Source organism: Palaemon carinicauda, chromosome 24, assembly GCF_036898095.1.
Source record: "Palaemon carinicauda isolate YSFRI2023 chromosome 24, ASM3689809v2, whole genome shotgun sequence".
Lineage (NCBI taxonomy): Eukaryota > Metazoa > Arthropoda > Malacostraca > Decapoda > Palaemonidae > Palaemon > Palaemon carinicauda.
The window spans coordinates 108526644-108537614 of record NC_090748.1 but is presented as its reverse complement, the minus strand read 5'-3'; positions in this window follow the sequence as shown (position 1 = coordinate 108537614).

Here is a 10971-nt window from a genome sequence, read left to right as displayed (position 1 = left end):
AACCAAGAGGACCCCCACGGTAGTGCCCAAATAAGAGGACCCCCACGGTAGTGCCCAAATAAGAGGACCCCCACGGTAGTGCCCAAGCAATAGGACCCACACGGTAGTACCCAAATAAGAGGACCCCCACAGTAGTGCCCAAATAAGAGGACTCCCACGGTAGTGCCCAAATAAGAGGACCCCACGGTAGTGGCGAAAAAAGAGGACCCCTACGGTTGTGCCCAAACAAGAGGACCCCTACGGTTGTGCCCAAACAAGAGGACCCCTAGGGTTGTGCCCAACCAAGAGGACCCCCACGGTAGTGCCCAAATAAGAAGACCCCACGGTAGTGCCCAAGCAATAGGACGCACACGGTAGTGCCCAAATAAGAGGACCCCCACAGTAGTGCCCAAATAAGAGGACTCCCACGGTAGTGCCCAAATAAGAGGACCCCACGGTAGTGGCGAAACAAGAGGACCCCTACGGTAGTGGCGAAACAAGAAGACCCCTACAGTTGTGCCCAAACAAGAGGACCCCCACGGTAGTGCCCAAATAAGAAGACCCCACGGTAGTGCCCAAGCAATAGGACCCACACGGTAGTGCCCAAATAAGAGGACCCCCACAGTAGTGCCCAAATAAGAGGACTCCCACGGTAGTGCCCAAACAAGAGGACCCCACAGTAGTGACGAAACAAGAGGACCCCTACGGTTGTGCCCAAACAAGAGGACCCCTACGGTTGTGCCCAAACAAGAGGACCCCCACGGTAGTGCCCAAATAAGAAGACCCCACGGTTGTGCCCAAGAAATAGGACCCACGTGGTAGTGCCCAAATAAGAGGACCCCCACAGTAGTGCCCAAATAAGAGTACCCCACGGTAGTGCCCAAATAAGAGTACCCCACGGTAGTGCCCAAATAAGTGGACCCCACGGTAGTGCCCAAATAAGAGGACCCCACGGTAGTGACGAAACGAGAGGACCCATACGGTTGTGCCCAAACAAGAGGACCCATACGGTTGTGCCCAAACAAGAGGACCCCTACGGTTGTGCCCAAACAAGAGGACCCCTACGGTTGTGCCCAAATAAAAAGGACCCCCACGGTAGTGCCCAAATAAGAAGACCCCACGGTAGTGCCCAAGCAACAGGACCCACACGGTAGTGCCCAAATAAGAGGACCCCCACGGTAGTGCCCAAATAAGAGGACCCCCACGGTAGTGCCCAAATAAGAGGACCCCCACGGTAGAGCCCAAACAAGAGAACCCCACGGTAGGGCCCAAACAAGAGGACCCCCACGGTAGTGCCCAAACAAGAGGACCCCCACTGTAGTGCCCAAACAAGAGAACCCCACGGTAGTGCCCAAACAAGAGGACCCCCACGGTAGTGCCCAAACAAGAGGACCCCCACGGTAGTGCCCAAACAAGAGGACCCCCATGGGAGGGCCCAAACAAGACGACCCCCATGGGAGGGCCCAAACAAGAGGACCCCCATGGGAGGGCCCAAACAAGAGGACCCCCATGGGAGGGCCCAAACAAGAGGACCCCCACGGGAGGGCCCAAACAAGAGGACCCCCACGGGAGGGCCCAAACATGAGGACCCCCACGGGAGGGCCCAAACAAGATGACCCCCACGGGAGGGCCCAAACAAGAGGACCCCCACAGGAGGGCCCAAACAAGAGGACCCCCACGGGAGGACCCAAGCAAGAGGCCCCCCACAGTAGGGCCCAAACAAGAGGCCCCCCAGAGTAGGGCCCAAACAAGAGGACCCCCACAGTAGGGCCCAAACAAGAGGACCCCCATGGTAGGGCCCAAACAAGAGGACCCCCACAGTAGGGCCCAAACAAGAGGACCCCCATGGTAGGGCCCAAACAAGAGGACCCCACGGTAGTGCCCAAACAAGAGAACCCCAACGGTAGTGCCCAAACAATAGGACCCCCACTGTAGGGCCTAAACAAGAGGATCCCCACGATAGGGCCCAAACAAGAGGACCCCCTCGGTAGGGCCCAAACAAGAAGTCCCCCACGGTAGGGCGCAAACAAGAGGACACCCACGGTAGGGCGCAAACAAGAGGACCGCCACGGTAGATCCCATACAAAAGGACCCCCACGGTAGATCCCAAACAAGAGGACCCCCATGTTAGGGCTCAAACAAGAGGACCCCCACTGTAGGGACCAACCAAGAGGACCCTCCCGGTAGGGCCGAAACAAGAGGACCCCCACGGTAGATCCCAAACAAGAGGACCACCACAGTAGATCCCAAACAAGAGGACCCCCACAGTAGGGCCCAAACAAAAGGACCCCCACGGTAGGGCCCAAACAAGAGGACCCCCACGGCAGTGCCCAAACAAGAGGACCCCCACGGTAGTGCCCAACAAGAGGACCCCCACGGTAGGGCCCAAACAAGAGGACACCCACAGTAGGGCCCAAACAAGAGGACACCCACAGTAGGGCCCAAACAAGAGGACCCCCACTGTAGGGACCAACCAAGAGGACCCCCACGGTAGGGCCCAAACAAGAGGACCTCCACAGTAGATCCTGAACAAGAGGACCCCCATGGTAGGGCCCAAACAAGAGGACCCCACTGTAGGGCCCAAACAAGAGGACCTCCATGGTAGGGCCCAAACAAGAGGACCCCACTGTAGGGCCCAAACAAGAGGACCCCCACGATAGGGCCCAAACAAGAGGACCCCCTCGGTAGGGCCCAAACAAGAGGTCCCCCACGGTAGGGCCCAAACAAGAGGTCCCCCACGGTAGGGCCCAAACAAGAGGACACCCACGGTAGGGCGCAAACAAGAGGACCGCCACGGTAGATCCCAAACAAGAGGACCCCCACGGTAGATCCCAAACAAGAGGACCCCCATGTTAGGGCCCAAACAAGAGGACCCCCATGTTAGGGCCCAAACAAGAGGACCCCCACTGTAGGGACCAACCAAGAGGACCCCCGGTAGGGCCGAAACAAGAGGACCCCCACGGTAGATCCCAAACAAGAGGACCCCCACGGTAGGGCCCAAACAAGAGGACCCCCACGGTAGGGCCCAAACAAGAGGACCCCCACGGTAGGGCCCAAACAAGAGGACCCCCACGGTAGTGCCCAAACAAGAGGACCCCCACGGTAGGGCCCAAACAAGAGGACCCCCACGATAGTGCCCAAACAAGAGGACCCCCTACGGTAGAGCCCAAACAAGAGGACCTCCCACGGTAGTGCCCAAACAAGAGGACCCCCACGGTAGTGCCCAAACAAGAGGACCCCCACGGTAGTGCCCAAACAAGAGGACCCTCACTGTAGGGACCAACTAAGAGGACCCCCACGGTAGTGCCCAAACAAGAGGACCCCCACGGTAGGGCCCAAACAAGAGGACCCCCATGGTTGGGCCCAAACAAGAGGACCCCCATGGATGGGCCCAAACAAGAGGACCCCCATGGTTGGGCCCAAACAAGAGGACCCCCACGGTAGTGCCCAAACAAGAGAGCCGCCACAGTAGGGCCCAAACAAGAGGACCCCCACGGTAGTGCCCTAACAAGAGGACCCCCATGGTAGGGCCCAAATAAGAGGTCCCCCACGGTAGGACCCAACCAAGAGGACTCCCACTGTAGGGACCAACTAAGAGGACCCCCATAGTAGGGCCCAAACAATAGGACCCCCACGGTAGGGCCCAAACAAGAAGACCCCCACGGTAGGGCCCAAACAAGAAGACCCCCACGGTAAGGCCCAAACAAGAAGACCCCCACGGTAGGGCCCAAACAAGAAGACCCCCACGGTAGGGCCCAAACAAGAAGACCCCCACGGTAGGGCCCAAACAAGAAGACCCCCACGGTAGGGCCCAAACAAGAGGATCCCCACGGTTGGGCCCAAACAAGAGGACCCCCACGGTTGGGCCCAAACAAGAGGACCCCCACGGTAGTGCCCAAACAAGAGAGCCGCCACGGTAGGGCCCAAACAAGAGGACCCCCACGGTAGTGCCCTAACAAGAGGACCCCCACAGTAGGGCCCAAACAAGAGGTCCCCCACGGTAGGGCTCAACCAAGAGGACTCCCACTGTAGGGACTAAATAAGATGACCCCCACGGTAGGGCCCAAACAAGAGGACCCCACGGTAGTGCCCAAACAAGAGGATCCCCACGGTAGGGCCCAAACAATAGGACCCCCACTGTAAGGCCCAAACAAGAGGACCCCCACGGTAGGGCCCAAACAAGAGTACCCCCACGGTAGGGCCCAAACAAGAGGACCCCCACGGTAGGGCCCAAACAAGAGGACCCCCACAGTAGGGCCCAAACAAGAGGACCCCCACGGTAGTGCCTAGTTAAAAGGACCCCCACGGTAGTGCCCAAACAAGAGGACCCCCCACGGTAGTGCCCAAACAAGAGGACACCCACGGTAGTGCCCAAACAAGAGGACCCTCACTGTAGGGACCAACTAAGAGGACCCCCACGGTAGTGCCCAAACAAGAGGACCCCCACAGTAGTGCCCAAACAAGAGGATCCCCACGGTAGGGCCCAAACAAGAGGACCCCCATGGTTGGGCCCAAACAAGAGGACCCCTATGGTTGGGCCCAAACAAGAGGACCCCTATGGTTGGGCCCAAAACAAGAGGACCCCCACGGTAGTGCCCAAACAAGAGAGCCGCCACGGTAGGGCCCAAACAAGAGGTCCCCCACGGTAGTGCCCTAACAAGAGGACCCCCACGGTAGGGCCCAAACAAGAGGTCCCCCACGGTAGGGCCCAACCAAGAAGACTCCCACTGTAGGGACCAACTAAGATGACCCCCACGGTAGGGCCCAAACAAGAGGACCCCCACGATAGTGCCCAAACAAGAAGACCCCCACGGTAGGGCCCAAACAAGAAGACCCCCACGGTAGGGCCCAAACAAGAAGACCCCCACGGTAGGGCCCAAACAAGAAGACCCCCACTGTAGGGCCCAAACAAGAGGATCCCCACGGTTGGGCCCAAACAAGAGGACCCCCACGGTTGGGCCCAAACAAGAGAGCCGCCACGGTAGGGCCCTAACAAGAGGACCCCCACGGTAGTGCCCTAACAAGAGGACCCCCACAGTAGGGCCCAAGCAAGAGGACCCCCACGGGAGGGCCCAAACAAGAGGACCCCCACGGGAGGGCCCAAACAAGATGACCGCCACGGGAGGGCCCAAACAAGAGGACCCCCACAGGAGGGCCCAAACAAGAGGACCCCCACAGGAGGGCCCAAACAAGAGGACCTCCACGGGAGGACCCGAGCAAGAGGACCCCCACAGTAGGGCCCAAACAAGAGGCCCCCCACAGTAGGGCCCAAACAAGAGGACCCCCATGGTAGGGCCCAAACAAGAGGACCCCCATGGTAGGGCCCAAACAAGAGGACCCCACGGTAGTGCCCAAACAAGAGAACCCCCACGGTAGTGCCCAAACAAGATAACCCCCACGGTAGGGCCCAAACAATAGGACCCCCACTGTAGGGCCTAAACAAGAGGACCCCCACGATAGGGCCCAAACAAGAGGACCCCCTCGGTAGGGCCCAAACAAGAAGTCCCCTACGGTAGGGCGCAAACAAGAGGACACCCACGGTAGGGCGCAAACAAGAGGACCGCCACGGTAGATCCCATACAAAAGGACCCCCACGGTAGATCCCAAACAAGAGGACCCCCATGTTAGGGCTCAAACAAGAGGACCCCCATGTTAGAGCTCAAACAAGAGGACCCCCCCGGTAGGGCCGAAACAAGAGGACCCCCACTGTAGATCCCAAATAAGAGGACCCCCACAGTAGATCCCAAACAAGAGGACCCCCGCAGTAGGGCCCAAACAAAAGGACCCCCACGGTAAGGCCCAAACAAGAGGACCCCCACGGCAGTGCCCAAACAAGAGGACCCCCACGGTAGTGCCCAACAAGAGGACCCCCACGGTAGGGCCCAAACAAGAGGACACCCACAGTAGGGCCCAAACAAGAGGACCCCCACTGTAGGGACCAACCAAGAGGACCCCCACGGTAGGGCCCAAACAAGAGGACCTCCACAGTAGATCCTGAACAAGAGGACCCCCATGGTAGGGCCCAAACAAGAGGACCCCACTGTAGGGCCCAAACAAGAGGACCCCCATGGTAGGGCCCAAACAAGAGGACCCCACTGTAGGGCCCAAACAAGAGGACCCCCACGATAGGGCCCAAACAAGAGGACCCCCTCGGTAGGGCCCAAACAAGAGGTCCCCCACGGTAGGGCCCAAACAAGAGGACACCCACGGTAGGGCGCAAACAAGAGGACCGCCACGGTAGATCCCAAACAAGAGGACCCCCACGGTAGATCCCAAACAAGAGGACCCCCATGTTAGGGCCCAAACAAGAGGACCCCCACTGTAGGGACCAACCAAGAGGACCCCCGGTAGGGCCGAAACAAGAGGACCCCCACGGTAGATCCCAAACAAGAGGACCCCCACGGTAGGGCCCAAACAAGAGGACTCCCACGGTAGGGCCCAAACAAGAGGACCCCCACGGTAGTGCCCAAACAAGAGGACCCCCCACGGTAGAGCCCAAACAAGAGGACCTCCCACGGTAGTGCCCAAACAAGAGGACCCCCACGGTAGTGCCCAAACAAGAGGACCCCCACGGTAGTGCCCAAACAAGAGGACCCTCACTGTAGGGACCAACTAAGAGGACCCCCACGGTAGTGCCCAAACAAGAGGACCCCCACGGTAGGGCCCAAACAAGAGGACCCCCATGGTTGGGCCCAAACAAGAGGACCCCCATGGTTGGGCCCAAACAAGAGGACCCCCATGTTTGGGCCCAAACAAGAGGACTCCCACGGTAGTGCCCAAACAAGAGAGCCGCCACGGTAGGGCCCAAACAAGAGGACCCCCACGGTAGCGCCCTAACAAGAGGACCCCCATGGTAGGGCCCAAATAAGAGGTCCCCCACGGTAGGGCCCAACCAAGAGGACTCCCACTGTAGGGACCAACTAAGAGGACCCCCATGGTAGTGCCCAAACAATAGGACCCCCACGGTAGGGCCCAAACAATAGGACCCCCACGGTAGGGCCCAAACAATAGGACCCCCACGGTAGGGCCCAAACAAGAAGACCCCCACGGTAGGGCCCAAACAAGAAGACCCCCACGGTAGGGCCCAAACAAGAGGACCCCCACGGTTGGGCCCAAACAAGAGAGCCGCCACGGTAGGGCCCAAACAAGAGGACCCCCACGGTAGTGCCCAAACAAGAGAGCCGCCACGGTAGGGCCCAAACAAGAGGACCCCCACAGTAGTGCCCTAACAAGAGGACCCCCACAGTAGGGCCCAAACAAGAGGTCCCCCACGGTAGGGCTCAACCAAGAGGACTCCCACTGTAGGGACCAACTAAGATGACCCCCACGGTAGGGCCCAAACAAGAGGACCCCACGGTAGTGCCCAAACAAGAGGATCCCCACGGTAGGGCCCAAACAATAGGACCCCCACTGTAAGGCCCAAACAAGAGGACCCCCACGGTAGGGCCCAAACAAGAGGACCCCCACGGTAGGGCCCAAACAAGAGGACCCCCACAGTAGGGCCCAAACAAGAGGACCCCCACGGTAGTGCCTAGTTAAGAGGACCCCCACGGTAGTGCCCAAACAAGAGGACCCCCCACGGTAGTGCCCAAACAAGAGGACCCCCACGGTAGTGCCCAAACAAGAGGACCCCCCACGGTAGTGCCCAAACAAGAGGACCCTCACTGTAGGGACCAACTAAGAGGACCCCCACGGTAGTGCCCAAACAAGAGGACCCCCACGGTAGTGCCCAAACAAGAGGACCCCCACGGTAGTGCCCAAACAAGAGGACCCCCACGGTAGTGCCCAAACAAGAGGACCCCCACGGTAGTGCCCAAACAAGAGGATCCCCACGGTAGGGCCCAAACAAGAGGACCCCCATGGTTGGGCCCAAACAAGAGGACCCCTATGGTTGGGCCCAAACAAGAGGACCCCTATGGTTGGGCCCAAAACAAGAGGACCCCCACGGTAGTGCCCAAACAAGAGAGCCGCCAAGGTAGGGCCCAAACAAGAGGTCCCCCACGGTAGTGCCCTAACAAGAGGACCCCCATGGTAGGGCCCAAACAAGAGGTCCCCCACGGTAGGGCCCAAACAAGAGGTCCCCCACGGTAGGGCCCAACCAAGAAGACTCCCACTGTAGGGACCAACTAAGATGACCCCCACGATAGTGCCCAAACAAGAGGACCCCCACGATAGTGCCCAAACAATAGGACCCCCACGGTAGGGCCCAAACAAGAAGACCCCCACGGTAGGGCCCAAACAAGAAGACCCCCACGGTAGGGCCCAAACAAGAAGACCCCCACGGTAGGGCCCAAACAAGAAGACCCCCACGGTAGGGCCCAAACAATAAGACCCCCACTGTAGGGCCCAAACAAGAGGATCCCCACGGTTGGGCCCAAACAAGAGGACCCCCACGGTTGGGCCCAAACAAGAGAGCCGCCACGGTAGGGCCCTAACAAGAGGACCCCCACGGTAGTGCCCTAACAAGAGGACCCCCACAGTAGGGCCCCCCAAACAAGAGGTCCCCCACGGTAGGGCCCAACCAAGAGGACTCCCACTGTAGGGACCAACTAAGATGACCCCCACGGTAGGGCCCAAACAAGAGGATCCCCACGGTAGTGCCCAAACAAGAGGATCCCCACGGTAGGGCCCAAACAATAGGACCCCCACGGTAAGGCCCAAACAAGAAGACCCCCACGGTAGGGCCCAAAAAAGAGAACCCTCATGGTTGGGCCCAAACAAGAGGACCCCCATGGTTGGGCCCAAACAAGAGGACCCCCACGGTAGTGCCCAAGCAAGAGAGCTGCCACGGTAGGGCCCAAACAAGAGGTCCCCCACGGTAGGGCCCAAACAAGAGGACCCTCACGGCAGGGCCCAAACAAGAGGTCCCCCATGGTTGGGCCCAAACAAGAGGTCCCCCATGGTTGTGCCCAAACAAGAGGTCCCCCATGGTTGTGCCCAAACAAGAGGACCCCCACGGTAGTGCCCAAACAAGAGAACCGCCACGGTAGTGCCCAAACAAGAGAACCGCCACGTAGTGCCCAAACAAGAGGACCCCCACGGTAGTGCCCAACACGAGGACCCCCACAATAGGGCCCAAACAAGAGGACCCCCATGGCTGTGCCCAAACAAGAGGACCCCCATGGCTGTGCCCAAACAAGAGGACCCCCATGGCTGTGCCCAAACAAGAGGACCCCCATGGCTGTGCCCAAACAAGAGGACTCCCACAGTAGATCCCAAGCAAGAGGACGCCCCCAGGAAGGCCCAAACAATAGGACCCCACACAAGTGAACCCCCACAGGAGAGCCCAAACGAGAGGACCCCATACAAGTGGACTCCTACATGAGTGCCCAAATTGTAGGACCTAAACAAGAGGGCCCAAACAAAAAGACCCAAGAGGACTCCACATAAGTGATCCCACAGCAAGAGGGCCTAAAAGGGTCAAAATAAGAGAACACCACATGAAGGTCCAAATAAAATGACCATACAGGAAGGCTCAAACAAGAGGACCCCAACAAGGTAACCATAAAAGTGGGTCCAAACATAACATGAGAACCCCACAGAAGGGCCTAAATAAGAGGATCCCACACAAGTGGATCTGAAAAGGAGGTCCCAAACAAGATAAATCCAGAGGACGGCCCAATAACCGAACCCCAGAGGAGGGCCAAAACAAGAGGACACCACAAGAGGGCCCAACAAGAGAACACCACAAGAGGGCCCAACAAGAGAACACCACAAGAGGGCCCAACAAGAGAACACCATGGGAGAACCCCACAGGAGGACCCAAATAAAAGGACCCCACAGGAGGGCCCAAAGAAAAGTACCCCACACAAGTGGACCTAAAAAGTAAGACCCCAACAAGGACCACACACAAGTGGACCTAAAAAGTAGGACCCAAACAAGACGAACCCACAGAAGGGCCGTATAAGAGAACCCTATGGTAGAGCCCAAGAGGACGACCCCACAGGAGGCCTCAAATAAGAGAACCATTACAAGAGGACCCCAACAAGAAGACCCTCGCAAGTGGAGCACACTAGTGCTCAAATACGAGGAACCCACAGGAGGGCTCAAATAAGAGGAACCCACAGGAGGGCTCAAATAAGGTGAACCCACAGAAGGGCTCAAATAAGAGGAACCCACAGAAGGGCTCAAATAAGAGGAACCCACAGGAGGACCCAAGCAAGAGAAATCCACAGGAGGGCCCAAACAAATGGAACCTACAGGAGGGCCCAAACAAGAACAATACCCTCGTGAAGGCTCAAACAAGATGAACCCACAGGAGGGCTCAAATAAGAGTTCCTCACAGGAGGACCCAAGCAAGAGAAACCCACAGGAGGGCCCAAACAAGAGGAACGAACAAGAGGGTCCAAAACAAGAGTACCCCACAGGAGGGCCCAAACAAGAAGAACCCATAGGAGGGCTCAAATAAGAGGACCCAAGCAAGGGGACCCAAGCAAGGGGACCCCACAGGAGGGCCCAAGTAAGAAGAGAGGAGGCCACAGGAGGGCCCAAATAAGAGGAGGCCACAAGAGGGCCCAAATAAGAGGAGGCCACAAGAGGGCCCAAATAAGAGGAGGCCACAAGAGGGCCCAAATAAGAGGAGGCCACAGGAGGGCCCAAATAAGAGGAGGCCACAGGAGGGCCCAAATAAGAGGAGGCCACAAGAGGGCCCAAATAAGAGGAGGCCACAGGAGGGCCCAAATAAGAGGAGCCCACAGAGGGGCCCAAATAAGAGGAGCCCACAGAGGGGCCCAAATAAAAGGACCACACAAGGGTGCTCATACAAGATCACCCCCACAAGAGAACACCGCCCCCCCCCCTACAAGAGAACCCCACACATGAGAACCCCCAACAAGAGGACCCCACCCAAGAGGAATCCCCCCACAAGAGGACCCTACTCAAGAGGAATCCCCCCACAAGAGGACCCCACCCACGAGGACCCCCCACAAGAGGACCCCCCACAAGAGGACCCCAACAAGAGGACCCCCCACAAGAGGACCCCAACAAGAGGAC